Below are 15,743 nucleotides of genomic sequence, written 5' to 3'. Positions count from 1 at the left end.
GGAAAAGAACACAGAGAGGACACAGAAGCTGATGAGGGTTTTGACTCAGGTAATGTGTAGGACAAGGAAGGACAGCTAAGGGATGTAATCACTTAAGACACCTGAACTTTCCTAGAAGGACATGACATTTAAAACTACTCACGAAAAAAGAAATAAATATCTTGCTGATCCTCTCAAGACCTGAGAACGTGTTTTTTAATGGAAGGACACAGGACAGGGAATTTCAAATTGATTTCATGAAATTCTTGGCATTCACAAGATATCTCTCTGTGGCTTTTAAGAAAGGAAATACATATTCAGTTGCAGTCAGATTTATCATCCTCAGGGTTCTACTTTCAGATTAGGGATCCATGACAGGCAGCCTGAAGAAAAAGCCTTCCAGGAGTTGTTTTTAAAAGTTTCAAAACCATCAACCTATTAAGGATACCAAATAACATTTGTATTGTGCCTTACAGCTTGTAGAATGTTTTCACATATACAGCATATGTTACCCTCATTTGAAACTCACATAATAATGATAATCATGAACACTTTCGGATTCTTACAAGTGCAGAGTACTGAGCTAGACACTGTACATGCTTTATCTCATTTAATCCTCTCAACAAATCTATCAATTGAATCCCTTAACCATCCCCAGTGTAAAAAGGAGGAAACAGGCTTAGAGAAAGAAAAAAGCAAAGCAAGGACTCCAGACTTCAATCTTTTCACTACTCCATTGCGCTTTAGAAACATTTCTCATGAGGTCATGGTGCTTCTTGTTTTGGTCCCTGTAGAAGCAGTGTCCAAATAGATGTATTTTAAAAGCAAATTAAAGGAATATCCAAGGGAAAAAATAAACCCATCTTTAGAGACTAATAATACTGTGCAGTGAAACAATGCTACATCTAAAAAGAGACATTTTCAATAAATTCTAAATTTTTGCTTAAGAATAATAAAAAGGTGGCAAGCCACACCAGAAAAAAGGAAAAGGTATAATTGTTCAAACCATTTGTTTGTGCCTCTTTCCCAAAGAGCACAATTACACTGGAGTAAATATTAATTGCATGCTTAGTATTTTGGAATCCTTTGGTCAATAGCTGGTTTGATGAATATGTATTTATTTACATAGAGTTCCAGACTGAGCCAGAAAAGTGAACATTGAAATTTTTTTTTTCCGGTCTGACAGTAACTTTTGAAATAATCAAAGGCATTTTATTATGCTTAAATACAGACTATGGGGTACAGGGTTTTGGTTTTCTTTCTTCTACAGACAAGAATGGACAAAAGTGTACAGCTTTTCTCAACACAGTGGGGGACCAGCTTAGTTATGAGTTTACACGTATGTGCTTATTTAGGCTAATTTGGTTCTAGAAGTTTCTTCTTTGCCTCTCCTCTCCCCACACCCCAAGTGAAATAATCAGAAGATGAAAAGGAAGGAGCAGTTACATGGTGTAGGGAAAACTCCATGGGAAACCAAATTACAGTCTCTATAGAATCCCCACAAGTTCAACTTCCTTTTCTGTATTGATTTTAAGATTAAAGCACTGCAGCTTCACCCTGATCCATAATTCTGTTCCTTGGTGTTTGTGTGTGAGTGACAGCAATTGATTCTGCTCAGCTACATTTCCCTATGCTGCCATGAAGAATCAAAAATCCTCATCCTGATTAAGAACACAGGATATCCTACCACACGTGGACAGCAATTAATAACGGAGAGTGGACTCCAGCCATCCTAACAAAGGCCGTTTAAAATCTGAAACACTGCAGGGAAGGTGAGCGCAAGCAGATGGCTCAGATCACTGAGAGAAAGGGCCTGGTTCTATTTCCAATGATGCTATTGATAATCCACTCTGGGATAGTTTGGGGGAGCTCCTCCCTTTCCGATGGCTCTATCTGAGCTTCTGGTAACCAAGGAGAAGGTGATGGTCCTCTATGGCCCTTCATCACTCGGTTGGTACCTTGGTGCTTGCAGACTTCGGGAATACTGTGTTACTGTTCCAGGTCATCTCAGGCGTGTTTGTTCCTCCTGATTAGACTATCGACTTCTCAAAAGTGACACTAGTGTTCTTCTTTTCTGAAACCTTCCCTGCGTCACACAGCAGCTTCCCTCTAGCTGTCTATTTCACACACGGCAGTGTATATAAATCAGTGCCTACTCTCACAGGTGGGAGGCAGGAGGATGGGAGGGAGGCTTAGGAAGGAGTGGATATGTATATACTCACAGCTGATTCACACACTGTTGTACAGCAGAAACAAACACAACATTGTAAAGCAATTACCCTCCAACTAAAAAAATCTTAAATTCAGCCAGCTTAAAAAAAACCCAACAAAACATAACCTCCCCATCCTTCCCTTTCTTCACGTATTCTGTAATTTCTTAGGATCTTCAGCTCAGTACTACTAATCAAAAAAACAGGACTAATAGTGTTAACTCATATAAACAATGTGAGGGGTGTCATATATGCGAAGGGTGCTAGACACACACATCTTTGCGTTTTGAAGTCTCTTTGGGTGGATTCAGTTGGGTCTATATTTATCCCGGGGCTTTTGGGTGACTAGAATTGTGCTGATATCAGTTGGAGGGGAAGGGGAGGTTGGAAGCACATAGAAATATCCCCTGGAGATAAAGGTTTTGGGGCAAACAGAAAGTACCTGCAGGGAATGATTAGAATGCCATGGTTTAATTCTAATGGTTGTGCTCAACACAGAGCCTATGTGATGCTATATGATTATATACAATTTTCCAGCTATTTGCTTGGTTTACCTTGTCATGGTAGCACTCTAGATAATCAATCACTACATTCTCTTCAAGGAAAATGACACTGTAGTTTGCCAAATGATGGGCATTTTTACAGGGGAAAAAGATTCCATTTTCTAAGAATTTATAACAATTTCCAAATCAGTGGCTCTGACAGATAAATACTGAAAATATCAAATGTCTAACAAGGTCAATCCTGTTTTTATTTGATCCCTTTGGCATCACAAATGATTTATTGGCTCATTATTAATTTGGCGATTTGCCAGTGGTGACTATAATGACTTCATCATAAGTAAAACCTTGATTTTATTCATTATAATTGCCATTAAACATATCACATATGATTGATATTTGTTTAAAAATAACTCAATTCTCATTTCTTGTAACCTATTACCAGGTAATAAGTTTGAGCCTGACATGAAAAATGAGAACAGGAAAAAAAAAATTAAAAATCCCAGGATAGCTGAGGCAATAAAAAAAAATTGCTATGAAGAATAAACAACTAAAGTTTCTTACAGGGCTATATCAGCAATGTAAAATAAGAAGATGGTATATAAGGACCAACTCTTTGGTTCTGAGCTTAAAATTTTTAATGAATGAATAAATGAATAAACATGATTGGACATTAAAGACCTTGTCCACTTAGGCCAAATCCTAGTGGGGTACAGCAACCAGTGGTAAACTTTTTTTTAAATAGGAGTATAGTTGATTTACATTGTTATGTTAGTTTCAGGTATACAGCAATGTGAATCAGTTATATACACACATATACATATAGCTGCTCTTTTTTAAGATTATTTTCCCATACAGGTCATTACAGAGTATTGAGTAGAGTTCCCTATGCTATACTGCAGGTCCTTATTAGTTATCTATTTTATATATAGTAGTGTGTATATGTCAATCCTGATCTTCCAATTTATCCCTCCCCCATTTAACCCCTAAATAGCCATAAGCTTGTTTTCTGTACCTAGAACTCTATTTTTGCTTTGTAGATAAGCTCATTTGTACCCTTTTAAAAGATTCCATGTATAAACAATATCATGCTATTTGTCTCTCTGTCACTTCCTTACTCACAGTCTCTTCCATCACATTACAAATTCCTTTTGATGGGGTGACTATACCTTCATATCTCTACTGCCTAGGAGAAGGTATCTGGCACATTGCAGGTGCTCAACAGATGGTTATCAGATGAACTGATGCACATTCAGAACAAGGTGAAAAGACAGAATAGAATTATAATGCAGGATAATGGTTCAAAAGCCTGATTTGGTAATGTTGAATCAGAATACAGTCTCTATTACTACATTACTGTATCTTCATTCTCATGGTTCTAAAGACTGGAGATCTCAGACTTTTCTATAAAAACACTGCTAATTTCCCCTAATTGTTTTATTTTTCTTTAATGACAATCCATAAATATATATACACACACACAACTAAATTGCTAATTTAAAGTTTTAAGCTGTATAAATAAATTCTCAACTAAGGAAAAACCAAAAAACTTTGGTTTGGAGAATGTGGTCTCTGTGCGTATACTGTTTCAGCCCTTGGATTAGGGATGCTTCAGAGACGCTGCAAATAGCCTAGGGTCCTGGGAAACTGCTTTAGGAAGAATTTGAAAGAAAAGAGTAAATCCATCTATCACTTCAGACATGCCCCACCACATCCCCTCAGCAAGACACACAGCAATAACTGGAGGGGTGGGGCGTGGGGGCTTTTCCTAATACTTAATGATGACAATGTTTCTGTTTAGGAGGATATATCCAACTACAAGTTTCCAGATCTCATCATTGCATACTGTCCTTCCAGTTACTAACAGCTCCAAGTTGTTGTTAGCTGTAAACAATAATGACAATAATGACAGAAATCTTCTTTCTGGTTTATAATCTATATTTTGATTTATGTGATGTTTAAAATAATCTGAATTGGTTTGCTCCTTTAATAAGCTAACTGGTAAAAGACTATGCATCCAAGGATTGGTGACTAAGGAAACTGCCACTTCTACACTCTTCCCATTCATGCTTCTATAACCAATCATTCTCATATAACCCATGGGCCCTTCATGGCATGGCTTCTCTCTACCCCTCCAGCCTCAATACTGCCATTTCCCCTTCGCTCTCTAAGATCTGGCTACATGAGGCTGCTTCCATTTTTCCTTCTCATTTCAAGGCTTTGCACTTGCCTGTAAAGTTCAGTCCCTTGCCTTCCTTTCCTAGAGCACTTTCTCCTACCCTTCAGGCCTTAGATAAAAACTCCTTTCTGTGGGAAGATTCTTCCTAACCTTCATTAAGTTCTCCTGCTACAAGCACTTAGAACATATTTATCTATACAGCCATCTCTCCTTCCCCTTCTTTTGGTTCTGTTTCTCTGGGGAGCCCAGATTAGTAGAGGAGCGGGGTACTGATTGGGAGGGACATCTGGTCGGTGGTTACACGCACACATGTTATATCTCAACTCTGAACAATTTATATCCAGCCATTACACAAATGAATAGGCATCCCTTCAAAACTCTGTCTGAGAATACCATATGTAAGCATATAAGGCTTCTATTATAATGATTTTCACTAGGGTGTATTTTTAAAATGTGAAGATGCAGCAGTATTGTTGGCAATATTATTATAGACCACTGTTATAAGTGAGAACTGTTCCGAAAGAACAGAAGTTTGGTGGAGAAAGAGCAGAGAATTTAACAAATTGATTAAATATATACATATTTATTAAGTAAATATTTCTTGTATGCCAAATACTAACCTAACTGTAGGAGATAAAGATCCAGAAGAGACAAATTTCCTGACTCCAATAATTTTAGATAGGAGAAAGAGACATTAGTTCAGTTCAGTTCAGTCACTCAGTTGTGTCCAACTGTTTGCAACCCCATGGACTGCAGCACACTAGGCCTTCCTGTCCATGACCAACTCCCAGAGTTTACTCAAACTCACGTCCATTGAGTCGGTAATGCCATCCAACCATCTCATCCTCTGTCATCCCCTTTTCCTTCTGCCTTCAATCTTTCCCAGCATCAGGGTCTTTTCAAATAAATCAGCTCTTCGCATCAAGTGTCCAAAGTATTGGAGTTTCAGCTTCAGCATCAGTCCTTCCAACGACTATTCCAGACTGATTTCTTTTAGGATGGACTGGTTGGATCTCCTTGCAGTCCAAGGGACTCTCAAGAGTCTTCTCCAACACCACAGTTCAAAAGCATCAATTCTTTGGTGCTCAGCTTGCTTTATAGTCCAACTCTCACATCCATACATGACTACTGGAAAAACCATAGCCTCGACTAGATGGACCTTTGTTGGCAAAGTAATGTCTCTGCTTTTTAATATGCTGTCTAGGTTGGTCATAAAGTTCCTTCCAAGGAGTAAGCATCTTTTAATTTCATGGCTGCAGTCACCATCTGCAGTGATTTTTGAGCCCCCCCCCAAAATATAGTCTGCCACTGTTTCCCCATCTATTTCCCATGACGTGATGGGACCGGATGCCACGATCTTCGTTTTCTGAATGTTGAGCTTTAAGCCAACTTTTTCACTCTCCTCTTTCACTTTCATCAAGAGGCTCTTTTGTTGTTCTTCACTTTCTGCCATAAGGGTGGTGTCATCTGCATATCTGAGGTTATTGATATTTCTCCTGGCAATCCTGATTCCAGCTTGTGTTTCACAGCCCAGCATTTCTCATGATGTACTCTGCATATAAGTTAAATAAGCAGGGTGACAATATACAGCCCTGATGTACTCCTTTTCCTATTTGGAACCAGTCTGTTGTTCCATGTCCAGTTCTAACTGTTGCTTCCTGACCTGCATACAGATTTCTCAAGAGGCAAGTAAGGTGGTCTGGTATTCCCATCTCTTTCAGAATTTTCCGCAGGAGGAGACATACAAGTTCACAAATATGGACAACACAGTGTTACAGACACCGCTACCCTGGGCATGTGTATATAGGGCAGCAGAGGTTCAGGGGAGGAAGGAGTTCACTGGACTAGGGTAGAAGGGGTGGAAGGAATCCTGAGGAAGAGGAAGTTACAATCGAACTGAGTCCAGAAAGACAAAGAGCAACTTGTCAACTGACAAAGAAGGCAGGAAAAACACTTATGGTAGATGGAATAGCATAATCAGGAAATGGTGTGGGATTCTGGGAATTGCACGTGGTTCCTCACGGCTGGGGTGAGAGTGTGCTGTGTTTATGCAGATTGAGAAGGCAGGCAGAGAGAGGACCCTGGAAGCTAGATCCTGGAGGCCTTTTTACAACACATACAAACATGGTATCTAAATATGTTTGAATATTCCTTCTCCAGCAAGAAAATACAACAAAGTAATCCCAACTGATGTCACTAGTCACCAGATGATCCACTTCAAGTGTAGGCAGACAATTTCAAAAGGCTCTATTCTACCGTTCAGAAAAGCAAAACATATAGCCAAAAGGGAAGTACATTCTGAGTTCTGGCAGTCTCAAGAGTCAGGTAGAATTTATGAGTAGGCTTAAACAAAGAAAATATAAGGTTAAATTCTGGGCAATCAAAAAGACTATATCCCTGTAGAAGTCACAAAAGTGCTCATAAAATTTATCTGCCAAGTAAAAACTTGCAATATATATGATGCAAATTACTAATAATACTTATTTTTTTTAACATTTTGAATAGAGGATCATTTATGGTTGAATACAATCTGTGCCTAACATTGTAAGCACAGCTGGCTTTTTATGAGGTTTATTTAGGGGGTTGTGATTTCATATTCAGAACAAAACAAATAGCAGGCAAGGGGAAAGAAGTGTGGAACAGTTGTGCTTAATTAGACTGTGAGAACCCAGGGGGCATCTCTGTTTCCTTAGCTAACACTAGATAACAAAGGAATACTTGTTGACTTATATACTTCAAATCAATGTAATTCTATGGCCTGGTTATCAATTCCCCTTGATGTGTAATGGAACCCAGAAAGGCAAAATAATCCACAATAGGTGAGCATTATCACTTGCAAGAAGTATCCCCGAGTCTGCCCTCCCCTCTAAACAGAAACATATTTCAAAGGTTACTATTCTGCCAACTAGCTAGTGCTACATGTTAGGAGGGTCACAGAACTATCATAGTTACAAAATTAGCAGCTACAGTACTTCATTTTTGCCAAGCAATGTTCTTGGTATAAAGCATGGTCTCTTTTCAAAGGGGTGATGACTGTCTACTTGGGATAATATCATTCAGAACAAGAAACGAGTGGCATTCCAAGAGATGAAATTAAGTGTGAAAGACAATGGAGGAGGAGTCAGGGAGCCTGAACTGGGACCTGGAGGATGGGTCAGGCTGGATACATGGAAGGGAAGAGGTGAGATACTTCAGGCTAGAGAAGCGGGGTTGCAAAGGCTGGGAAGGAGGACTGAGCTGGTCTCACATAGCAAAGAGAAGTCAAGGGTGGTTGGAGAAAGGTTGACCAGACAGGGGAGAATCAGTTTGTGGAAACTCTGAATGACAAGCTGAAGGCCTTTTCCTATAGATGGGGAGAAAGAGGGCAGTGTATTAGACAGTGGAGCCCAGAAACTGAGTTCTAGTGCCAAAAGCACCTTGCTGTCCACAGTCTAATTATCTTAAGCCACGTTACAATTATGGTCCTAGATGGAATCTTAGTTTGGAAAACTAAGTTGTAAAGAACATCTTTGTAACATTTGGGAAATTTAAAAACGAACTAGATATTATATGACATTAAGAATTTACTGCTAATGTTGATAACAGTGATAATGTTATTTTGATAAGAAAATGCTCCTGCTCTGTAATATTAAAGTATTTTGGTATAAAACAGCTTGAAATCTTGGCTTACACAACTAGAAAACCAGATGAGATACACAAAGTAATAGATTTCAGATACCAGAGAAGGAAAATGCATGAAGCAAGACCTATGGCCACCCCAGCTGGTGTTTCCAGGCCATAATGCGGAAGGTGGTACCTAAACAGAGCCTGGAAGTCTTGCTGAGTTGAGGAAATAGAACTTGGAAGTTTGGAACACTAAGGAAGCTGGAGTTTCACGGGGCAAAATACTGGGAAGGCAGGAGCTGCACAAAGAAAGGGGGAAAGAAGGGAGGAAGGAAGAAAAGAGAGAGAGGGAGAAAGTTGGAGGGAGGGAGGAAGGGAGAAACAGAGAGAGATCTCTGTATATCATCAAGAAAAGTCCCCTCAGTGTGGGGGAAAAGGAACCCTCCTATACTGTTGATGGGAATGTAAGACAGTGCAGCCACTATGGAAAACAGGGACTTTTCCAATGAGTCGTCTGTGGCATCAGATGACCAAACTACTGGAGCTTCAGTATCGGTCCTTCCAATGAGTATTCAGGGTTCATCTCCCGTAAGATTGACTGATCTCCTTGCTGTCCAAGTGACTTTCAGGAGTCTTCTCTAGCACCTCAGTTCAAAGGCATCAATTCTTTGGTGCTCTGCCTTCTTTATTGTTCCAGCTCTCACAACAGTACGTGACCACTGGGAAGACCATAGCCTTGTCTATAAGGACCTTTGTTGGCAGAGTAATGTCTCTGCTTTTCAACACACTGTCTAGGTTTGTCATAGCTTTCCTGCCAATAAGCAATTGTCTTCCAGTTTCAGGGCTGCAGTCACCATCCACAGTGATTTTAGAGCCCAAGAAGAGGAAATCTGTCACTACTTCCACCTTTTCTCTTTCTATTTACCATGAAGTAATGGGGCCGGATGCCACGATATTAGTTTTTTTAATATTGAGTTTTAAGCCAACTCTTTCACTCTCCTCCTTCACCCTTATCAAGAGACTCTTACAGTTCCTCTTCACTTTCTGCCATTAGAGTGGTATCATCTAATATACCACTGGAGGAAACAGCAAACACCCCAGTAAACTTGCAGTGAGAACCTCATGACCTGTATAAAAGGACAAAAAGATATGACCCTGAAAGATGAGTCCCTCAGGTTGGAAGGTGTCCAATATGTTACTGGGGAAGAGAGGAGGGGACCTACTAATAGCCCCAGAAAGAATGAAGTGGCCAGGCCAAAGTGGAAACGACGCTCAGTTGTGAATGTGTCTGGTAATGAAAGCAAAATTTGATGCTGCTAAGAACAGTATTGCATAGCAACTTGGAATGTTAGGTCCATGAGTCAAGGTAAATTGGACTTGGTCAAGCAGGAGATGCTAAGAATAAACATTGACATCTTAGGAATCAGTGAAGCAAAATGGACAGGAATGGGTGAATTTAATTCAGATAACCATTATATCTACTACTCTGGGCAAGAATCCCATAGAAGAAATGGAGTAGCCCTCATAATTAACAAAAGAGTTCAAAATGCAGTACTTGGGATCAGCCTCAAAAATGACAGAATGATCTCGTTTTGTTTCGAAGGCAAGCCATTCAATATCACTGTAATTCAAGTCTATCCCCCTACCACTGATGCTGAAGAACTACCACAGAATCCAGCAATCCCACTCCTGGCATACCCCTAGACAAAAACATAATTCGAAAAGATACATGCACCCCTATGCTCACAGCAGCACTGTTCACAAGAGCCGAGACATGGAAACAACCTCAAAAGTCTACAAATGACCAGATAAAGAAGATGTGGTGTATATATACAAATGGAATACTTCAGTTCAGTCGCTCAGTCGTGTCCGACTATTTGCAACCCCAGGAATCGCAGCACACCAGGCCTCCCTGTCCATCACCAACTCCCGGAGTTCACTCAGACTCACATCCATCGAGTCCGTGACGCCATCCAGCCATCTCATCCTCGGTCGTCACCTTCTCCTCCTGCCCCCAATCCCTCACAGCATCAGAGTCTTTTCCAATGACTCAACTCTTTGCATGAGGTAGCCAAAGTATTGGAGTTTCAGCTTTAGCATCTTTCCTTCCAAAGAAATCCCAAGACTGGTCTCCTTCAGAATGGACTGGTTGGATCGCCTTGCAGTCCAAGGGACTCTCAAGAGTCTTCTCCAACACCACAGTTCAAAAGCATCAATTCTTCAGCACTCAGCTTTCTTCACAGTTCAACTCTCACATCCATACATGACTACTGGAATAACCATAGCCTTGACTAGATAGACCTTTGTTGGCAAAGTAATATCTCTGCTTTTGAATATGCTATCTAGGTTGGTCATAACTTTGCTTCTAAGGAGTAAGCGTCTTTTAATTTCATGGCTGCAATCACCATCTGCAGTGATTTTGGAGCCCCCCAAAATAAAGTCTGACACTGTTTCCACTGTTTCCCCATCTATTTCCCATGAAGTGACAAGACCAGATGCCATGATCTTCGTTTTCTGAATGTTGAGCTTTAAGCCAACTTTTTCACTCCCCTCTTTCACTTTCATCAAGAGGCTTTTCAGTTCGTCTTCACATAAAAAGTTATGAAATTATGCCATTTGCAGCAAAGCAAATGGACCTAGAGATTGTAATACTAAATGAAGTAAGCCAGCAGAGAAAGGCACATATCACATGATATCACTTATATGTGGAATCTAAAACACAGCACAAATGCACCTACCTTAAAAAAAAAAAAGGCAGACTCATAAACTGAGAGAACAGATTTGTGGTTGCCAAGGGTTGGGAGGAGTGAGAGAGATGGACTGGAGTTCGGGGTTAGCTGATGCAAACTATTAGGAAGGATAAACAAAAAGGTCCCATTGTATAGCACACAGGACTATGCAATCTGCTAGGATAAACCGGAATAAAAATGAATATGAAGAATGTTTATATGCATATAACTGAGTCACTTTTCTGTAAAGCAGAAATTAGCACAGCATTGTGAATCAACTATACTTCAATAAAAACAAAAAAATTTTTCAAAAAAAAATAAAGGGGGAAAAAAAGAGTCCCCTCAAAATTTTCAGTTCAGTTCAGTTGCTGAGTCGTTTCCAGCTCTTTGCAACCCCACGGACTGCAGCATGCCATTCCCTCTCCATCACCAACTCCCGGAGTTCACTCAAACTCATGTCCATCTAGTTGGTGATGCCATCCAACCATCTCATCCTCTGTCATCCCCTTCTCCTTTTGCCTTCAATCTTTCCTAGCACCAGGGTCTTTTCAGGTGAGTCAGTTCTTTGCATTAGGTGGCCAAAATATTGGGAGTTTCAACTTCAGTATCAGTCTTCCAATGAATATTCAGGACTGATCTCCTTTAGGATTGACTGGTTCGATCTCCTTGCAGTCCAAGGGACTCTCAAGAGTCTTCTCCAACACCACAGTTCAAAAGCATCAATTCTTCAGTGCTCAGCTTTCTTTATAGTCTAACCTTCACATCCATACATGACCACAGGAAAAACCATAGCTTTGACTAGATGGACCTTTGTCAGCAAAGTAATGTCTCTGCTTTTTAATACGCTGTCTCAGTTGGTCGTAACTTTTCTTCCAAGGAGTAAGCATCTTTTAATTTCATGGCTGCAGTCACCATCTGCAGTGACTTTGGAGCCCCCCAAAATAAAGTCTGTCACTGTTTCCACTGTTTCCCCATCTATTTGCCTTGAAGTGATGGGACCAGATGCCATGATCTTAGTTTTCTGAATCTTTGGCTGAGTACTAATCTTTGCCTGTGTGGCTGGAACTCCCAAGGCTGGTGAATGAACTATGTGCAAAGAGCAGGTAGAATTCCTAGAGTTCATATAGCAGCAAGAATGGTTCATGTTCTTACCAGCTAGCGTGGAAGGATCTCCCTATAGATAGGGAATCCGGTTGAGTTCTCAGAAAGGTACTGCCACAGTAGTGGGACAAGTTAGTTTTAGACTAAAGATTGCCCTGGACATGTATAGTGAAAGTGAAAGTGAAGTCACTCAGTCGTATCCGACTCTTTGCGACCCATGGACTGTAGCCCACCAAGCTCCTCCATCCATGGGATTCTCCAGGCAAGAATACTGGAGTGGGTTGCCATTTCCTTCTCCAGGGGATCTTCTCGACCCAGGGATCGAACCCAGGTCTCCCACATTGCAGGCAGATGCTTTAACCTCTGCACCACCAGGGAAGTAGTTTTAAAAACTTTGCCACCCCAGATGGGACTTGAACCCACAATCCCTGGCTTAGGAGGCCAATGCCTTATCCATTAGGCCACTGGGGCTTCATGTATAACAAAGCCTAAAAGCAAAGCTTGAAATAACTGATATAATTCTATGTTACTAAAATGTGTCTTAAACAGAGCTCAATAATATTGAAAGACTACAGCAAAATTTGTCATCCAATGATGTATAGATAGATGCTGGGAAAGATTAAAGATGGGATGAGAAGGGGACGACAGAGGATGAGATGGTTGGACGGCATCACTGACTCAATGGACAGGAGTTTGAGTAAGCTCCAGGAGTTGGTGATGGACAGGGAGGCCTGGCGTGCTGCAGTCCATAGGGTCACAAAGACTTGGACACAACTGAGTGACTGAACTGAACGGAATGATGTATAAAAATTATATGTCCAGCATCCAATCATTTCCCAGGTGGCACTAGCGGTAAAGAATAAACCTGCTAATGGAGACACAAGAGACACAGGTTTGACCCCTGGCTCAGGAAGATCTGCTGGAGGAGGGCGTGGCATCCCCTTCTAGTATTCTTGCCCGAGAATTTCATGTCCAGAGGACTCTGGTGGGCTACAGTTCATAGGGTCGCAAAGAGTCAGACACAACTGAAGTGACTTAGCACAGATGCACACATCTAATCAAAAATTACCTGGCTTTCAAAATACATGAGGAGGAAAATATATAAGGGAAAATACATAAGGAGGGGAAAAATAAGAGAAAAAGAATTGGAAACAACACAGGTAACAGAATTAGCAGACAAGGATAAAGATACAATAGCCATTATAAATATGCTCCTATGCTCAAGAGCATAAAAGAAAACCATGAACAAGACAAGCAGAGAAGGGGAAGACATGGCAATAGAGACTACTCAAAATAAAACACAGAGGGGAAGAAGATGAAAACAAGATCAAGCAACCTAATATACATGCAAGTGAAGTTCCCGAAGGAGGTGGCAGGGCAGAAAAAAATAATGGCTGAAAAATTTCCAAATTTGACGAAATCTATAAGCCCACAGATCCAAGAAGCTCAACAAACTTAAAAGAGACGAAGACAAAAACTATAGGGGGGCCCTTTACAATCAAATTACTGAATATTAAAGATAAATAGAAAAATCTTAAAAACATCAAGAAAAAAAAAAAAAAAGAAATAAGATTTGAAAGGAAGTCTTTGGATTCCCATTTCAATGTTTTCTTGACTACCCCATACACTGACTTCTCCTGGGGGACATGGTGTTAGATGAGGATGGACTTGAGTGGCACAATGGGATTGACTGAGGCTCTGGTGGTAGGGTGGCTTGGACAGTGCGATAGGAATAGAAGATTCAACAGGGAGAAAAAGAGAGGGACAAGGACAAAATAATCAAGAAAACAAGTATGAGAAAAGCTAAGGTAGAAGAGTTTCAAAGAAGAGGGGCAGTGTAAGAACGTCTGACTTTTAAGAAACCAACCACTCCCAAGTCCGCCAATGCAGCAGTGAAAGTGAAAGTCGCTCAGTCGTGTCCAGCTCTTTGCAGCCCCATGGACTATAAAGTCCGTGGAATTCTCCAGGCCAGAATACTAGAGTGGGTAGCCTTTCCCTTCTCCAGGGGATCTTCCCAACCCAGGGACTGAACTCAGGTCTCCCACATTGCAGGCAGATTCTTTACCAGCTGAGCCACAAGGGAAGCCCAAGAATACTGGAGTGGTAGTCTATCCCTTCTCCAGTGGATATTCCTGATCCAGGAATCGAACTGGGGTCTCCTGAATTGCAGGCGTATTCCTTACCAACTGACTATCAGGGAAGCCCTAATGGAGCAGTAAGAACCTTCAGTGGAAGGCTAATTCTGGGTGACAGTATTTCCAGGAATTTTATTTTCCCGCTGTATATTTCTAAATGTTCTCTTTCTGTTCAGAGGGCCCAATATGATCCCATGCTCTACACTCTAGTTATATATACATTAAAAAAAATCAAAACATTCTTCTCCTTAATCCAATGAATACAAGTTCTTTTTTTTTAAGAGGCAATTTACTCAAAGAAAAAATGAATAACAGAAAGCCACATAAAAGTAAAAAGGCATGAAAAAGAACAAATATAGACAAGCCTATAGAAAACACATACTCTTAGATAATCAAATTCTAGCCAGTACTTGACTATATTAATTAAGATAAAATATATGTTTCCTTCTTATTTTGGATACACTGGCAAAGATTAAGTAACATGTATATTATAATATAAAAGCAAATGTTAGAATGAGCTACCTACTCATCATCCATCAATCTATCCAACACATAATGAGCACCTACTACGCATTACCTCATTTAACTCTCTAAACATTTTATTTATATAATATGTATTTACTATCTATAAGAAGAGTACTATTATCTCTATTTGGTAGTTACGTGTTGTGGTCAATTGCGCAGTTGTGTCTAACTCTTTGAGACCCCACGGACTATATCTCACCAGGTCCCCCTGTCCATGGGACTTTCCAGGCAAGAATACTGGAGCGGGTTGCCATTTCCTCCTACAGGGGATCTTCCCCACCCACGGATCAAACCTTCGTCTTCTGCATTCGCAGGTGAATACTTTACCCACTGTGCCCAGGAAGCCCATTTGATAGTTGGGGAAACCAAATACTAAGAGATCAAACTGTTTAAGGTCACCCAACTATTAAGCTGTAGTTCCAGTCAGGCAGCTTGAATCTTCAGCTGCTTCTAGAAATGGAGTAAGTGATGAGTTAATCTTTCCAGGCAGTCCACAGTGTCCAGTGCAGCACGGTCAAGGTGCATGAGGACTGATTACGGAAGGTTATGATGACCTTCAGGTGACAGTGTCAGTGTTGGGACTGGTGAGACCATAACCAGGTCTACAGGAAGCTGTGAAGGAGCTCACCAAGTAGACAGGACGGAGTCAGGGCAAGGAGTGAAGACTGGAGACTCCGGGTCCCAGACTCTCCTGGCTAACCTGCCATCTGGAAGGACAGGCCACTCCAATGCCAGCAGCCAAGACACTCTTCGGGACAATGCTAAGCCAGCAACAGGTCTAA

At 40.7% G+C, this 15,743-nt stretch overlaps 1 protein-coding gene and 1 non-coding gene across 2 annotated transcripts in view; both read right to left on the bottom strand.

The window, feature by feature from the left end:
* EXOC4 (exocyst complex component 4) overlaps positions 1-15,743 on the bottom strand; it is an 824,501-nt gene that overhangs the window by 179,362 nt on the left and 629,396 nt on the right. The window lies entirely within an intron of this gene.
* TRNAR-CCU lies at positions 12,700-12,772 on the bottom strand. Its single transcript has one exon. It is a non-coding gene; the product is annotated as a tRNA-Arg (tRNA).

Source organism: Oryx dammah, unplaced genomic scaffold (genome assembly GCF_014754425.2).
Source record: "Oryx dammah isolate SB20612 unplaced genomic scaffold, SCBI_Odam_1.1 HiC_scaffold_18, whole genome shotgun sequence".
NCBI lineage: Eukaryota > Metazoa > Chordata > Mammalia > Artiodactyla > Bovidae > Oryx > Oryx dammah.
This window is presented reverse-complemented; position numbering and strand designations above follow the sequence as displayed.